This window comes from Atractosteus spatula, chromosome 4, assembly GCF_055471065.1.
Source record: "Atractosteus spatula isolate fAtrSpa1 chromosome 4, fAtrSpa1.hap1, whole genome shotgun sequence".
NCBI lineage: Eukaryota > Metazoa > Chordata > Actinopteri > Semionotiformes > Lepisosteidae > Atractosteus > Atractosteus spatula.
In genome coordinates, this window is record NC_142709.1 from 34,088,543 (window position 1) to 34,104,676 (window position 16,134).

The 16,134-nt window shown below is 50.3% G+C and overlaps 17 non-coding genes across 17 annotated transcripts; 8 read left to right on the top strand and 9 right to left on the bottom strand.

The window, feature by feature from the left end:
* Positions 1-960: 960 nt before the first annotated feature.
* trnav-uac (transfer RNA valine (anticodon UAC)) lies at positions 961-1,033 on the bottom strand. The gene has a single exon. It is a non-coding gene; the product is annotated as a tRNA-Val (tRNA).
* Positions 1,034-1,250: 217 nt separating this feature from the next.
* Positions 1,251-1,343, top strand: trnar-ucu (transfer RNA arginine (anticodon UCU)). The gene is made up of 2 exons: positions 1,251-1,287; positions 1,308-1,343. It is a non-coding gene; the product is annotated as a tRNA-Arg (tRNA).
* Positions 1,344-2,649: 1,306 nt separating this feature from the next.
* Positions 2,650-2,722, bottom strand: trnav-uac (transfer RNA valine (anticodon UAC)). Its single transcript has one exon. It is a non-coding gene; the product is annotated as a tRNA-Val (tRNA).
* Positions 2,723-2,939: 217 nt separating this feature from the next.
* Positions 2,940-3,032, top strand: trnar-ucu (transfer RNA arginine (anticodon UCU)). The gene is made up of 2 exons: positions 2,940-2,976; positions 2,997-3,032. It is a non-coding gene; the product is annotated as a tRNA-Arg (tRNA).
* Positions 3,033-4,339: 1,307 nt separating this feature from the next.
* trnav-uac (transfer RNA valine (anticodon UAC)) lies at positions 4,340-4,412 on the bottom strand. Its single transcript has one exon. It is a non-coding gene; the product is annotated as a tRNA-Val (tRNA).
* Positions 4,413-4,629: 217 nt separating this feature from the next.
* On the top strand, positions 4,630-4,722 carry trnar-ucu (transfer RNA arginine (anticodon UCU)). Its single transcript has 2 exons — positions 4,630-4,666; positions 4,687-4,722. It is a non-coding gene; the product is annotated as a tRNA-Arg (tRNA).
* Positions 4,723-6,029: 1,307 nt separating this feature from the next.
* trnav-uac (transfer RNA valine (anticodon UAC)) lies at positions 6,030-6,102 on the bottom strand. Its single transcript has one exon. It is a non-coding gene; the product is annotated as a tRNA-Val (tRNA).
* Positions 6,103-6,319: 217 nt separating this feature from the next.
* On the top strand, positions 6,320-6,412 carry trnar-ucu (transfer RNA arginine (anticodon UCU)). Its single transcript has 2 exons — positions 6,320-6,356; positions 6,377-6,412. It is a non-coding gene; the product is annotated as a tRNA-Arg (tRNA).
* Positions 6,413-7,719: 1,307 nt separating this feature from the next.
* Positions 7,720-7,792, bottom strand: trnav-uac (transfer RNA valine (anticodon UAC)). Its single transcript has one exon. It is a non-coding gene; the product is annotated as a tRNA-Val (tRNA).
* A 217-nt stretch (positions 7,793-8,009) lies between these two features.
* On the top strand, positions 8,010-8,102 carry trnar-ucu (transfer RNA arginine (anticodon UCU)). Its single transcript has 2 exons — positions 8,010-8,046; positions 8,067-8,102. It is a non-coding gene; the product is annotated as a tRNA-Arg (tRNA).
* A 1,306-nt stretch (positions 8,103-9,408) lies between these two features.
* Positions 9,409-9,481, bottom strand: trnav-uac (transfer RNA valine (anticodon UAC)). The gene has a single exon. It is a non-coding gene; the product is annotated as a tRNA-Val (tRNA).
* A 217-nt stretch (positions 9,482-9,698) lies between these two features.
* trnar-ucu (transfer RNA arginine (anticodon UCU)) lies at positions 9,699-9,791 on the top strand. The gene is made up of 2 exons: positions 9,699-9,735; positions 9,756-9,791. It is a non-coding gene; the product is annotated as a tRNA-Arg (tRNA).
* A 1,306-nt stretch (positions 9,792-11,097) lies between these two features.
* On the bottom strand, positions 11,098-11,170 carry trnav-uac (transfer RNA valine (anticodon UAC)). Its single transcript has one exon. It is a non-coding gene; the product is annotated as a tRNA-Val (tRNA).
* Positions 11,171-11,387: 217 nt separating this feature from the next.
* On the top strand, positions 11,388-11,480 carry trnar-ucu (transfer RNA arginine (anticodon UCU)). Its single transcript has 2 exons — positions 11,388-11,424; positions 11,445-11,480. It is a non-coding gene; the product is annotated as a tRNA-Arg (tRNA).
* Positions 11,481-12,764: 1,284 nt separating this feature from the next.
* On the bottom strand, positions 12,765-12,837 carry trnav-uac (transfer RNA valine (anticodon UAC)). The gene has a single exon. It is a non-coding gene; the product is annotated as a tRNA-Val (tRNA).
* Positions 12,838-13,063: 226 nt separating this feature from the next.
* trnar-ucu (transfer RNA arginine (anticodon UCU)) lies at positions 13,064-13,156 on the top strand. Its single transcript has 2 exons — positions 13,064-13,100; positions 13,121-13,156. It is a non-coding gene; the product is annotated as a tRNA-Arg (tRNA).
* Positions 13,157-14,463: 1,307 nt separating this feature from the next.
* Positions 14,464-14,536, bottom strand: trnav-uac (transfer RNA valine (anticodon UAC)). The gene has a single exon. It is a non-coding gene; the product is annotated as a tRNA-Val (tRNA).
* Positions 14,537-16,134: the final 1,598 nt, after the last annotated feature.

Here is a 16,134-nt window from a genome sequence, read left to right on the forward strand (position 1 = left end):
TGAACCACACCTTGGGCAGAGGGGGAGGGGGCAGGAAACAAAGAAGTGATAGGGCCCATAACACCTAAGGTCTGCATACTCCCAGTTCTCAAACGACCCAGGCCTCCTCCTGATAAGCAGTGGAAAACCCCCTGGGTGGGGGGGGGGAGTGGCTAACGGAAGGGCTAAGAAGATGGGAGCCTGAATAGAGGGGCACTCTCTCTTTCCGCAAAGCCCTCGACCCAGGGCAGGCAGCGCAAGGGAAACCGCAGGCTGCGAGACCACACAGGAGAGGAACCATGGGTCCAGGAACTGCAGATCACGCGAGCCATTGGCAGTGGAATGGAGGTACTGTGCAGAGACTTTGATTAGCTCTAGGCAAGGACCATAGAAACTGGCCTGGTGAACCGCTATTGAAATGAGGGGAATGCATGGTGCAGCCTGCAGGAGGACTCCCCACATAGCCCAAAGAGAGATTTGGGAAATTGGATGTGTGGCATCCCTCTTCTATGTGCAGCTGCTCTTCTTTGTAGCGTCATAGACTTTCTAACGCCCTCTCTTTGTTACCTAAAAGGACTGCTGACCCGTGGGAATCCATTGTGGCCCTTGAAAGTATCTTTTGGGGCTGCAGATGCTGGTTTTCTGTGTCTTGGGGTAATAGTGAATGTTGATGTACTTAGAACATAAAAGGGGAACTCGTGTGATATTCATGTCTTTTTCTAGTCAGTGTGTGCATTGGTGATTCTGGGAGATGAACAGGAACTGTGGAAAACTTGAGAGAGACCAGCAGCCCCTTTGTGTTTGCTAGGAAGCGCAGTCGCACACGAGGCAGGAGTAGACCACGTCCGAGCGATCACCTTGCTCTGACACCATTAACGCTGCAAGTATTTCACGGTAGAGACATCTTTACTATTTTACTCATCACGTTAAAGGAAGGATGCGATGGCTTTCGGGGGACGGGGTTAGGAGGAACAACGATCTTGGTTCCACTGGGGATCAAACCCAGGCCCTACTGCGTGTAAAGCAGACGTGATAACCACTACACTATGGAACCTCAGGACAGAGTCTGCCTCCAGAAGGAATAGGATCCGCACGGGAACCCCTCTTGTGACAGTGTACAATACGATCTGTATTGCGTCTGATTTTCCTGCTTCAGATCTGGGACACTGTCCTCCGTGCTGTGGACACAGGAATGTGTAGAATTCTAAAGTAACTGGTGATGTCACAGAACGGTAGGGTTAAAGGTTCGGGTGAAAGGTCAGGTGAGCAGTGGCTCTGTGGCGCAATGGATAGCGCATTGGACTTCTAGACGGTGAGTGTGTGAAGGCATTCAAAGGTTGTGGGTTCGAGTCCCACCAGAGTCGACTTTTGCACTAATTCGCAGTGTGCTCGTTCTTTCTGAAAGAGCTCGCATTTCAAGTAGAAGTGTCATCCCTCTGCTGTGGAACGTGTTTCTCCTTATGGTGTGTACTGGATGCGCCTGAGAGTGTTCTAAGGTGCTCAGAAGATGGCTTTGGTCGAAGCACAACCGCCAAGCCCTAAAAGCGCCCCCTTCTCTTTTGTTCCGCGAGCACTGACGATCGCCTCATGCAGATGACGAACAGGTCACAATTAGCAACAGGTTAAGAAGACACTGGCCATCCTGACAGGAAGCAATTAACACACCTTAGGTACTGAGGCACAGAGGTGTGAGTGGCTGCTGAGCCAGTTTGAACCACACCTTGGGCAGAGGGGGAGGGGGCAGGAAACAAAGAAGTGATAGGGCCCATAACACCTAAGGTCTGCATACTCCCAGTTCTCAAACGACCCAGGCCTCCTCCTGATAAGCAGTGGAAAACCCCCTGGGTGGGGGGGGGGAGTGGCTAACGGAAGGGCTAAGAAGATGGGAGCCTGAATAGAGGGGCACTCTCTCTTTCCGCAAAGCCCTCGACCCAGGGCAGGCAGCGCAAGGGAAACCGCAGGCTGCGAGACCACACAGGAGAGGAACCATGGGTCCAGGAACTGCAGATCACGCGAGCCATTGGCAGTGGAATGGAGGTACTGTGCAGAGACTTTGATTAGCTCTAGGCAAGGACCATAGAAACTGGCCTGGTGAACCGCTATTGAAATGAGGGGAATGCATGGTGCAGCCTGCAGGAGGACTCCCCACATAGCCCAAAGAGAGATTTGGGAAATTGGATGTGTGGCATCCCTCTTCTATGTGCAGCTGCTCTTCTTTGTAGCGTCATAGACTTTCTAACGCCCTCTCTTTGTTACCTAAAAGGACTGCTGACCCGTGGGAATCCATTGTGGCCCTTGGAAGTATCTTTTGGGGCTGCAGATGCTGGTTTTCTGTGTCTTGGGGTAATAGTGAATGTTGATGTACTTAGAACATAAAAGGGGAACTTGTGTGATATTCATGTCTTTTTCTAGTCAGTGTGTGCATTGGTGATTCTGGGAGATGAACAGGAACTGTGGAAAACTTGAGAGAGACCAGCAGCCCCTTTGTGTTTGCTAGGAAGCGCAGTCGCACACGAGGCAGGAGTAGACCACGTCCGAGCGATCACCTTGCTCTGACACCATTAACGCTGCAAGTATTTCACAGTAGAGACATCTTTACTATTCTACTCATCACGTTAAAGGAAGGATGCGATGGCTTTCAGGGGACGGGGTTAGGAGGAACAACGATCTTGGTTCTACTGGGGATCGAACCCAGGCCCTACTGCCTGTAAAGCAGGCGTGATAACCACTACACTATGGAACCTCAGGACAGAGTCTGCCTCCAGAAGGAATAGGATCCGCACGGGAACCCCTCTTGTGACAGTGTACAATACGATCTGTATTGCGTCTGATTTTCCTGCTTCAGATCTGGGACACTGTCCTCCGTGCTGTGGACACAGGAATGTGTAGAATTCTAAAGTAACTGGTGATGTCACAGAACGGTAGGGTTAAAGGTTCGGGTGAAAGGTCAGGTGAGCAGTGGCTCTGTGGCGCAATGGATAGCGCATTGGACTTCTAGACGGTGAGTGTGTGAAGGCATTCAAAGGTTGTGGGTTCGAGTCCCAGCAGAGTCGACTTTTGCACTAATTCGCAGTGTGCTCGTTCTTTCTGAAAGAGCTCGCATTTCAAGTAGAAGTGTCATCCCTGTGCTGTGGAACGTGTTTCTCCTTATGGTGTGTACTGGATGCGCCTGAGAGTGTTCTAAGGTGCTCAGAAGATGGCTTTGGTCGAAGCACAACCGCCAAGCCCTAAAAGCGCCCCCTTCTCTTTTGTTCCGCGAGCACTGACGATCGCCTCATGCAGATGACGAACAGGTCACAATTAGCAGCAGGTTAAGAAGACACTGGCCATCCTGACAGGAAGCAATTAACACACCTTAGGTACTGAGGCACAGAGGTGTGAGTGGCTGCTGAGCCAGTTTGAACCACACCTTGGGCAGAGGGGGAGGGGGCAGGAAACAAAGAAGTGATAGGGCCCATAACACCTAAGGTCTGCATACTCCCAGTTCTCAAACGACCCAGGCCTCCTCCTGATAAGCAGTGGAAAACCCCCTGGGTGGGGGGGGGGGAGTGGCTAACGGAAGGGCTAAGAAGATGGGAGCCTGAATAGAGGGGCACTCTCTCTTTCCGCAAAGCCCTCGACCCAGGACAGGCAGCGCAAGGGAAACCGCAGGCTGCGAGACCACACAGGAGAGGAACCATGGGTCCAGGAACTGCAGATCACGCGAGCCATTGGCAGTGGAATGGAGGTACTGTGCAGAGACTTTGATTAGCTCTAGGCAAGGACCATAGAAACTGGCCTGGTGAAACGCTATTGAAATGAGGGGAATGCATGGTGCAGCCTGCAGGAGGACTCCCCACATAGCCCAAAGAGAGATTTGGGAAATTGGATGTGTGGCATCCCTCTTCTATGTGCAGCTGCTCTTCTTTGTAGCGTCATAGACTTTCTAACGCCCTCTCTTTGTTACCTAAAAGGACTGCTGACCCGTGGGAATCCATTGTGGCCCTTGGAAGTATCTTTTGGGGCTGCAGATGCTGGTTTTCTGTGTCTTGGGGTAATAGTGAATGTTGATGTACTTAGAACATAAAAGGGGTACTCGTGTGATATTCATGTCTTTTTCTAGTCAGTGTGTGCATTGGTGATTCTGGGAGATGAACAGGAACTGTGGAAAACTTGAGAGAGACCAGCAGCCCCTTTGTGTTTGCTAGGAAGCGCAGTCGCACACGAGGCAGGAGTAGACCACGTCCGAGCGATCACCTTGCTCTGACACCATTAACGCTGCAAGTATTTCACGGTAGAGACATCTTTACTATTTTACTCATCACGTTAAAGGAAGGATGCGATGGCTTTCGGGGAACGGGGTTAGGAGGAACAACGATCTTGGTTCTACTGGGGATCGAACCCAGGCCCTACTGCCTGTAAAGCAGGCATGATAACCACTACACTATGGAACCTCAGGACAGAGTCTGCCTCCAGAAGGAATAGGATCCGCACGGGAACCCCTCTTGTGACAGTGTACAATACGATCTGCATTGCGTCTGATTTTCCTGCTTCAGATCTGGGACACTGTCCTCCGTGCTGTGGACACAGGAATGTGTAGAATTCTAAAGTAACTGGTGATGTCACAGAACGGTAGGGTTAAAGGTTCGGGTGAAAGGTCAGGTGAGCAGTGGCTCTGTGGCGCAATGGATAGCGCATTGGACTTCTAGACGGTGAGTGTGTGAAGGCATTCAAAGGTTGTGGGTTCGAGTCCCACCAGAGTCGACTTTTGCACTAATTCGCAGTGTGCTCGTTCTTTCTGAAAGAGCTCGCATTTCAAGTAGAAGTGTCATCCCTCTGCTGTGGAACGTGTTTCTCCTTATGGTGTGTACTGGATGCGCCTGAGAGTGTTCTAAGGTGCTCAGAAGATGGCTTTGGTCGAAGCACAACCGCCAAGCCCTAAAAGCGCCCCCTTCTCTTTTGTTCCGCGAGCACTGACGATCGCCTCATGCAGATGACGAACAGGTCACAATTAGCAGCAGGTTAAGAAGACACTGGCCATCCTGACAGGAAGCAATTAACACACCTTAGGTACTGAGGCACAGAGGTGTGAGTGGCTGCTGAGCCAGTTTGAACCACACCTTGGGCAGAGGGGGAGGGGGCAGGAAACAAAGAAGTGATAGGGCCCATAACACCTAAGGTCTGCATACTCCCAGTTCTCAAACGACCCAGGCCTCCTCCTGATAAGCAGTGGAAAACCCCCTGGGTGGGGGGGGGGGAGTGGCTAACGGAAGGGCTAAGAAGATGGGAGCCTGAATAGAGGGGCACTCTCTCTTTCCGCAAAGCCCTCGACCCAGGACAGGCAGCGCAAGGGAAACCGCAGGCTGCGATACCACACAGGAGAGGAACCATGGGTCCAGGAACTGCAGATCACGCGAGCCATTGGCAGTGGAATGGAGGTACTGTGCAGAGACTTTGATTAGCTCTAGGCAAGGACCATAGAAACTGGCCTGGTGAACCGCTATTGAAATGAGGGGAATGCATGGTGCAGCCTGCAGGAGGACTCCCCACATAGCCCAAAGAGAGATTTGGGAAATTGGATGTGTGGCATCCCTCTTCTATGTGCAGCTGCTCTTCTTTGTAGCGTCATAGACTTTCTAACGCCCTCTCTTTGTTACCTAAAAGGACTGCTGACCCGTGGGAATCCATTGTGGCCCTTGGAAGTATCTTTTGGGGCTGCAGATGCTGGTTTTCTGTGTCTTGGGGTAATAGTGAATGTTGATGTACTTAGAACATAAAAGGGGAACTCGTGTGATATTCATGTCTTTTTCTAGTCAGTGTGTGCATTGGTGATTCTGGGAGATGAACAGGAACTGTGGAAAACTTGAGAGAGACCAGCAGCCCCTTTGTGTTTGCTAGGAAGCGCAGTCGCACACGAGGCAGGAGTAGACCACGTCCGAGCGATCACCTTGCTCTGACACCATTAACGCTGCAAGTATTTCACGGTAGAGACATCTTTACTATTTTACTCATCACGTTAAAGGAAGGATGCGATGGCTTTCGGGGGACGGGGTTAGGAGGAACAACGATCTTGGTTCTACTGGGGATCGAACCCAGGCCCTACTGCCTGTAAAGCAGGCATGATAACCACTACACTATGGAACCTCAGGACAGAGTCTGCCTCCAGAAGGAATAGGATCCGCACGGGAACCCCTCTTGTGACAGTGTACAATACGATCTGTATTGCGTCTGATTTTCCTGCTTCAGATCTGGGACACTGTCCTCCGTGCTGTGGACACAGGAATGTGTAGAATTCTAAAGTAACTGGTGATGTCACAGAACGGTAGGGTTAAAGGTTCGGGTGAAAGGTCAGGTGAGCAGTGGCTCTGTGGCGCAATGGATAGCGCATTGGACTTCTAGACGGTGAGTGTGTGAAGGCATTCAAAGGTTGTGGGTTCGAGTCCCACCAGAGTCGACTTTTGCACTAATTCGCAGTGTGCTCGTTCTTTCTGAAAGAGCTCGCATTTCAAGTAGAAGTGTCATCCCTCTGCTGTGGAACGTGTTTCTCCTTATGGTGTGTACTGGATGCGCCTGAGAGTGTTCTAAGGTGCTCAGAAGATGGCTTTGGTCGAAGCACAACCGCCAAGCCCTAAAAGCGCCCCCTTCTCTTTTGTTCCGCGAGCACTGACGATCGCCTCATGCAGATGACGAACAGGTCACAATTAGCAGCAGGTTAAGAAGACACTGGCCATCCTGACAGGAAGCAATTAACACACCTTAGGTACTGAGGCACAGAGGTGTGAGTGGCTGCTGAGCCAGTTTGAACCACACCTTGGGCAGAGGGGGAGGGGGCAGGAAACAAAGAAGTGATAGGGCCCATAACACCTAAGGTCTGCATACTCCCAGTTCTCAAACGACCCAGGCCTCCTCCTGATAAGCAGTGGAAAACCCCCTGGGTGGGGGGGGGGGAGTGGCTAACGGAAGGGCTAAGAAGATGGGAGCCTGAATAGAGGGGCACTCTCTCTTTCCGCAAAGCCCTCGACCCAGGACAGGCAGCGCAAGGGAAACCGCAGGCTGCGAGACCACACAGGAGAGGAACCATGGGTCCAGGAACTGCAGATCACGCGAGCCATTGGCAGTGGAATGGAGGTACTGTGCAGAGACTTTGATTAGCTCTAGGCAAGGACCATAGAAACTGGCCTGGTGAACCGCTATTGAAATGAGGGGAATGCATGGTGCAGCCTGCAGGAGGACTCCCCACATAGCCCAAAGAGAGATTTGGGAAATTGGATGTGTGGCATCCCTCTTCTATGTGCAGCTGCTCTTCTTTGTAGCGTCATAGACTTTCTAACGCCCTCTCTTTGTTACCTAAAAGGACTGCTGACCCGTGGGAATCCATTGTGGCCCTTGGAAGTATCTTTTGGGGCTGCAGATGCTGGTTTTCTGTGTCTTGGGGTAATAGTGAATGTTGATGTACTTAGAACATAAAAGGGGAACTTGTGTGATATTCATGTCTTTTTCTAGTCAGTGTGTGCATTGGTGATTCTGGGAGATGAACAGGAACTGTGGAAAACTTGAGAGAGACCAGCAGCCCCTTTGTGTTTGCTAGGAAGCGCAGTCGCACACGAGGCAGGAGTAGACCACGTCCGAGCGATCACCTTGCTCTGACACCATTAACGCTGCAAGTATTTCACGGTAGAGACATCTTTACTATTTCACTCATCACGTTAAAGGAAGGATGCGATGGCTTTCGGGGGACGGGGTTAGGAGGAACAACGATCTTGGTTCCACTGGGGATCGAACCCAGGTCCTACTGCGTGTAAAGCAGACGTGATAACCACTACACTATGGAACCTCAGGACAGAGTCTGCCTCCAGAAGGAATAGGATCCGCACGGGAACCCCTCTTGTGACAGTGTACAATACGATCTGTATTGTGTCTGATTTTCCTGCTTCAGATCTGGGACACTGTCCTCCGTGCTGTGGACACAGGAATGTGTAGAATTCTAAAGTAACTGGTGATGTCACAGAACGGTAGGGTTAAAGGTTCGGGTGAAAGGTGAGGTGAGCAGTGGCTCTGTGGCGCAATGGATAGCGCATTGGACTTCTAGACGGTGAGTGTGTGAAGGCATTCAAAGGTTGTGGGTTCGAGTCCCACCAGAGTCGACTTTTGCACTAATTCGCAGTGTGCTCGTTCTTTCTGAAAGAGCTCGCATTTCAAGTAGAAGTGTCATCCCTCTGCTGTGGAACGTGTTTCTCCTTATGGTGTGTACTGGATGCGCCTGAGAGTGTTCTAAGGTGCTCAGAAGATGGCTTTGGTCGAAGCACAACCGCCAAGCCCTAAAAGCGCCCCCTTCTCTTTTGTTCCGCGAGCACTGACGATCGCCTCATGCAGATGACGAACAGGTCACAATTAGCAACAGGTTAAGAAGACACTGGCCATCCTGACAGGAAGCAATTAACACACCTTAGGTACTGAGGCACAGAGGTGTGAGTGGCTGCTGAGCCAGTTTGAACCACACCTTGGGCAGAGGGGGAGGGGGCAGGAAACAAAGAAGTGATAGGGCCCATAACACCTAAGGTCTGCATACTCCCAGTTCTCAAACGACCCAGGCCTCCTCCTGATAAGCAGTGGAAAACCCCCTGGGTGGGGGGGGGGAGTGGCTAACGGAAGGGCTAAGAAGATGGTAGCCTGAATAGAGGGGCACTCTCTCTTTCCGCAAAGCCCTCGACCCAGGGCAGGCAGCGCAAGGGAAACCGCAGGCTGCGAGACCACACAGGAGAGGAACCATGGGTCCAGGAACTGCAGATCACGCGAGCCATTGGCAGTGGAATGGAGGTACTGTGCAGAGACTTTGATTAGCTCTAGGCAAGGACCATAGAAACTGGCCTGGTGAACCGCTATTGAAATGAGGGGAATGCATGGTGCAGCCTGCAGGAGGACTCCCCACATAGCCCAAAGAGAGATTTGGGAAATTGGATGTGTGGCATCCCTCTTCTATGTGCAGCTGCTCTTCTTTGTAGCGTCATAGACTTTCTAACGCCCTCTCTTTGTTACCTAAAAGGACTGCTGACCCGTGGGAATCCATTGTGGCCCTTGGAAGTATCTTTTGGGGCTGCAGATGCTGGTTTTCTGTGTCTTGGGGTAATAGTGAATGTTGATGTACTTAGAACATAAAAGGGGAACTCGTGTGATATTCATGTCTTTTTCTAGTCAGTGTGTGCATTGGTGATTCTGGGAGATGAACAGGAACTGTGGAAAACTTGAGAGAGACCAGCAGCCCCTTTGTGTTTGCTAGGAAGCGCAGTCGCACACGAGGCAGGAGTAAACCACGTCCGAGCGATCACCTTGCTCTGACACCATTAACGCTGCAAGTATTTCACGGTAGAGACATCTTTACTATTTTACTCATCACGTTAAAGGAAGGATGCGATGGCTTTCAGGGGACGGGGTTAGGAGGAACAACGATCTTGGTTCCACTGGGGATCGAACCCAGGCCCTACTGCGTGTAAAGCAGACGTGATAACCACTACACTATGGAACCTCAGGACAGAGTCTGCCTCCAGAAGGAATAGGATCCGCACGGGAACCCCTCTTGTGACAGTGTACAATACGATCTGTATTGCGTCTGATTTTCCTGCTTCAGATCTGGGACACTGTCCTCCGTGCTGTGGACACAGGAATGTGTAGAATTCTAAAGTAACTGGTGATGTCACAGAACGGTAGGGTTAAAGGTTCGGGTGAAAGGTCAGGTGAGCAGTGGCTCTGTGGCGCAATGGATAGCGCATTGGACTTCTAGACGGTGAGTGTGTGAAGGCATTCAAAGGTTGTGGGTTCGAGTCCCACCAGAGTCGACCTTTGCACTAATTCGCAGTGTGCTCGTTCTTTCTGAAAGAGCTTGCATTTCAAGTAGAAGTGTCATCCCTCTGCTGTGGAACGTGTTTCTCCTTATGGTGTGTACTGGATGCGCCTGAGAGTGTTCTAAGGTGCTCAGAAGATGGCTTTGGTCGAAGCACAACCGCCAAGCCCTAAAAGCGCCCCCTTCTCTTTTGTTCCGCGAGCACTGACGATCGCCTCATGCAGATGACGAACAGGTCACAATTAGCAACAGGTTAAGAAGACACTGGCCATCCTGACAGGAAGCAATTAACACACCTTAGGTACTGAGGCACAGAGGTGTGAGTGGCTGCTGAGCCAGTTTGAACCACACCTTGGGCAGAGGGGGAGGGGGCAGGAAACAAAGAAGTGATAGGGCCCATAACACCTAAGGTCTGCATACTCCCAGTTCTCAAACGACCCAGGCCTCCTCCTGATAAGCAGTGGAAAACCCCCTGGGTGGGGGGGGGGAGTGGCTAACGGAAGGGCTAAGAAGATGGGAGCCTGAATAGAGGGGCACTCTCTCTTTCCGCAAAGCCCTCGACCCAGGGCAGGCAGCGCAAGGGAAACCGCAGGCTGCGAGACCACACAGGAGAGGAACCATGGGTCCAGGAACTGCAGATCACGCGAGCCATTGGCAGTGGAATGGAGGTACTGTGCAGAGACTTTGATTAGCTCTAGGCAAGGACCATAGAAACTGGCCTGGTGAACCGCTATTGAAATGAGGGGAATGCATGGTGCAGCCTGCAGGAGGACTCCCCACATAGCCCAAAGAGAGATTTGGGAAATTGGATGTGTGGCATCCCTCTTCTATGTGCAGCTGCTCTTCTTTGTAGCGTCATAGACTTTCTAACGCCCTCTCTTTGTTACCTAAAAGGACTGCTGACCCGTGGGAATCCATTGTGGCCCTTGGAAGTATCTTTTGGGGCTGCAGATGCTGGTTTTCTGTGTCTTGGGGTAATAGTGAATGTTGATGTACTTAGAACATAAAAGGGGAACTCGTGTGATATTCATGTCTTTTTCTAGTCAGTGTGTGCATTGGTGATTCTGGGAGATGAACAGGAACTGTGGAAAACTTGAGAGAGACCAGCAGCCCCTTTGTGTTTGCTAGGAAGCGCAGTCGCACACGAGGCAGGAGTAGACCACGTCCGAGCGATCACCTTGCTCTGACACCATTAACGCTGCAAGTATTTCACGGTAGAGACATCTTTACTATTTTACTCATCACGTTAAAGGAAGGATGCGATGGCTTTCGGGGGACGGGGTTAGGAGGAACAACGATCTTGGTTCCACTGGGGATCAAACCCAGGCCCTACTGCGTGTAAAGCAGACGTGATAACCACTACACTATGGAACCTCAGGACAGAGTCTGCCTCCAGAAGGAATAGGATCCGCACGGGAACCCCTCTTGTGACAGTGTACAATACGATCTGTATTGCGTCTGATTTTCCTGCTTCAGATCTGGGACACTGTCCTCCGTGCTGTGGACACAGGAATGTGTAGAATTCTAAAGTAACTGGTGATGTCACAGAACGGTAGGGTTAAAGGTTCGGGTGAAAGGTCAGGTGAGCAGTGGCTCTGTGGCGCAATGGATAGCGCATTGGACTTCTAGACGGTGAGTGTGTGAAGGCATTCAAAGGTTGTGGGTTCGAGTCCCACCAGAGTCGACCTTTGCACTAATTCGCAGTGTGCTCGTTCTTTCTGAAAGAGCTCGCATTTCAAGTAGAAGTGTTTCTCCTTATGGTGTGTACTGGATGCGCCTGAGAGTGTTCTAAGGTGCTCAGAAGATGGCTTTGGTCGAAGCACAACCGCCAAGCCCTAAAAGCGCCCCCTTCTCTTTTGTTCCGCGAGCACTGACGATCGCCTCATGCAGATGACGAACAGGTCACAATTAGCAGCAGGTTAAGAAGACACTGGCCATCCTGACAGGAAGCAATTAACACACCTTAGGTACTGAGGCACAGAGGTGTGAGTGGCTGCTGAGCCAGTTTGAACCACACCTTGGGCAGAGGGGGAGGGGGCAGGAAACAAAGAAGTGATAGGGCCCATAACACCTAAGGTCTGCATACTCCCAGTTCTCAAACGACCCAGGCCTCCTCCTGATAAGCAGTGGAAAACCCCCTGGGTGGGGGGGGGGGAGTGGCTAACGGAAGGGCTAAGAAGATGGGAGCCTGAATAGAGGGGCACTCTCTCTTTCCGCAAAGCGCTCGACCCAGGACAGGCAGCGCAAGGGAAACCGCAGGCTGCGAGACCACACAGGAGAGGAACCATGGGTCCAGGAACTGCAGATCACGCGAGCCATTGGCAGTGGAATGGAGGTACTGTGCAGAGACTTTGATTAGCTCTAGGCAAGGACCATAGAAACTGGCCTGGTGAACCGCTATTGAAATGAGGGGAATGCATGGTGCAGCCTGCAGGAGGACTCCCCACATAGCCCAAAGAGAGATTTGGGAAATTGGATGTGTGGCATCCCTCTTCTATGTGCAGCTGCTCTTCTTTGTAGCGTCATAGACTTTCTAACGCCCTCTCTTTGTTACCTAAAAGGACTGCTGACCCGTGGGAATCCATTGTGGCCCTTGGAAGTATCTTTTGGGGCTGCAGATGCTGGTTTTCTGTGTCTTGGGGTAATAGTGAATGTTGATGTACTTAGAACATAAAAGGGGAACTTGTGTGATATTCATGTCTTTTTCTAGTCAGTGTGTGCATTGGTGATTCTGGGAGATGAACAGGAACTGTGGAAAACTTGAGAGAGACCAGCAGCCCCTTTGTGTTTGCTAGGAAGCGCAGTCGCACACGAGGCAGGAGTAGACCACGTCCGAGCGATCACCTTGCTCTGACACCATTAACGCTGCAAGTATTTCACGGTAGAGACATCTTTACTATTTTACTCATCACGTTAAAGGAAGGATGCGATGGCTTTCGGGGGACGGGGTTAGGAGGAACAACGATCTTGGTTCCACTGGGGATCGAACCCAGGCCCTACTGCATGTAAAGCAGACGTGATAACCACTACACTATGGAACCTCAGGACAGAGTCTGCCTCCAGAAGGAATAGGATCCGCACGGGAACCCCTCTTGTGACAGTGTACAATACGATCTGTATTCCAGCTGTTGCGTCTGATTTTCCTGCTTCAGATCTGGGACACTGTCCTCCGTGCTGTGGACACAGGAATGTGTAGAATTCTAAAGTAACTGGTGATGTCACAGAACGGTAGGGTTAAAGGTTCGGGTGAAAGGTGAGGTGAGCAGTGGCTCTGTGGCGCAATGGATAGCGCATTGGACTTCTAGACGGTGAGTGTGTGAAGGCATTCAAAGGTTGTGGGTTCGAGTCCCACCAGAGTCGACCTTTGCACTAATTCGCAGTGTGCTCGTTCTTTCTGAAAGAGCTCGCATTTCAAGTAGAAGTGTCATCCCTCTGCTGTGGAACGTGTTTCTCCTTATGGTGTGTACTGGATGCGCCTGAGAGTGTTCTAAGGTGCTCAGAAGATGGCTTTGGTCGAAGCACAACCGCCAAGCCCTAAAAGCGCCCCCTTCTCTTTTGTTCCGCGAGCACTGACGATCGCCTCATGCAGATGACGAACAGGTCACAATTAGCAGCAGGTTAAGAAGACACTGGCCATCCTGACAGGAAGCAATTAACACACCTTAGGTACTGAGGCACAGAGGTGTGAGTGGCTGCTGAGCCAGTTTGAACCACACCTTGGGCAGAGGGGGAGGGGGCAGGAAACAAAGAAGTGATAGGGCCCATAACACCTAAGGTCTGCATACTCCCAGTTCTCAAACGACCCAGGCCTCCTCCTGATAAGCAGTGGAAAACCCCCTGGGTGGGGGGGGGGGAGTGGCTAACGGAAGGGCTAAGAAGATGGGAGCCTGAATAGAGGGGCACTCTCTCTTTCCGCAAAGCCCTCGACCCAGGACAGGCAGCGCAAGGGAAACCGCAGGCTGCGAGACCACACAGGAGAGGAACCATGGGTCCAGGAACTGCAGATCACGCGAGCCATTGGCAGTGGAATGGAGGTACTGTGCAGAGACTTTGATTAGCTCTAGGCAAGGACCATAGAAACTGGCCTGGTGAACCGCTATTGAAATGAGGGGAATGCATGGTGCAGCCTGCAGGAGGACTCCCCACATAGCCCAAAGAGAGATTTGGGAAATTGGATGTGTGGCATCCCTCTTCTATGTGCAGCTGCTCTTCTTTGTAGCGTCATAGACTTTCTAACGCCCTCTCTTTGTTACCTAAAAGGACTGCTGACCCGTGGGAATCCATTGTGGCCCTTGGAAGTATCTTTTGGGGCTGCAGATGCTGGTTTTCTGTGTCTTGGGGTAATAGTGAATGTTGATGTACTTAGAACATAAAAGGGGAACTCGTGTGATATTCATGTCTTTTTCTAGTCAGTGTGTGCATTGGTGATTCTGGGAGATGAACAGGAAATGTGGAAAACTTGAGGGAGACCAGCAGCCCCTTTGTGTTTGCTAGGAAGCGCAGTCGCACACGAGGCAGGAGTAGACCACGTCCGAGCGATCACCTTGCTCTGACACCATTAACGCTGCAAGTATTTCACGGTAGAGACATCTTTACTATTTTACTCATCACGTTAAAGGAAGGATGCGATGGCTTTTGGGGGACGGGGTTAGGAGGAACAACGATCTTGGTTCCACTGGGGATCGAACCCAGGCCCTACAGCGTGTAAAGCAGACGTGATAACCACTACACTATGGAACCTTAGGACAGAGTCTGCCTCCAGAAGGAATAGGATCCGCACGGGAACCCCTCTTGTGACAGTGTACAATACGATCTGTATTCCAGCTGTTGCGTCTGATTTTGCTGCTTCAGATCTGGGACACTGTCCTCCGTGCTGTGGACACAGGAATGTGTAGAATTCTAAAGTAACTGGTGATGTCACAGAACGGTAGGGTTATAGGTTCGGGTGAAAGGTCAGGAGAACAGTGATTCAGTGTCATCATTTGTCATCTCCCCACAAGCGTTTTGCAATAGATTTGAAAATCCACAGCTCTTTAAGATCACTTGTAATGGGAAATCAAGTGAAATCAGTAGCTTTTTCTTTGTGGTGTTTTTTCTGAATATGAGTGGCCACAGGATCGATTGTGTTTTTACTACGGCTGGCTTTTTTTAAGTTGTGATGGCAGATTTTAAAGCTGGAGTTGACTGAGCGGGGTAGAACGGATCTGTGTCTTGCAATTGCTGGCCTGCATCTATTTTTGTTGTAAGAACTTGAGGTGGGAGAGTGTACTGGATGAGTGCTGAGAAAGACGGGCATCAGTAATGTATTTAGTTTTATTTTCTTCCCGCTTGGATTGATCAAGTATTACAGCAGATGGTTTGGAGTTTTTTATAGTGACAGTTTCCGGGACTTCCTTCCCTCTCTGTTCAGGTTCTCTGTATTTCATGGTCCCTTTTAGTATGCCGTTTTTATTGTTCTCTGTACGGATAAGGCTGAAATCGTAATTGAGGTTTAATGTTTGTTGTTGGGGATTTTTGTACAAATTTAATTCCATTTTAGTTCTTTTTTACGTACATAAACTGAAAGTGGCTGGAGATTGTAACTTATTCTGGTTTAATTTGGTGTGGCTGGCCTTACAACAAAAATATTACTGGGTAGCCTTTTTGAAGTGGATCAAGTGGGTTGTTTTGCTATTTTATTTAGAGCATTTGCTTATTAGTCACATGTAACTCTTTGTTCCTTGGTGTTCGTGTACAGGCATTCACCTAATGGGGCTGGAGTTGTTTAGTACTTTTGTCCTATCTGAATTGAATACATGTCTGATTAAGCCATGTTGGTGTCTTGCCTGTGAATTAGTCTGGGAGTAAAAGAACCTGAGCATTATAAGAAAAGGTTCCCTCACCTGTATTGAGGGTGGTGTAGTCAGACTGCATATATTTTACTTAAAGACATAATAGAGAAAGGTCGGGAGGCAAACTGAAATCAAATTAAAATTATTTCACTGAATGCTTAGTTTTGTGGAGTGTTTTTTTTCTTCTCTGCCCCGTCACCTTTCACAAATACAACCATGCACTACTTATGGCGTTTGACAGGATCATTCCTGGTGATTAGACAGCTTGATCAAGTCTTCCAACCAGCAGGTTAGAAAACACCCCAAAGAGTCTGAAAGACCTAAGAAACTCTAAGCCAGTGTGCTCTCACCAGCATAGAAGCCCTCCTGTTAGAAGGCTTCTACGTGCCTCTCTTCTTCCTGCTATTTTTCTGCAAAGTGGCTTTTAAACACATCCCGTGCACTGCAATGCACTCTAGCAGCGGTGGCATTACAAACCCATGCCCCCAAAGGGACTGGAACCTAAAT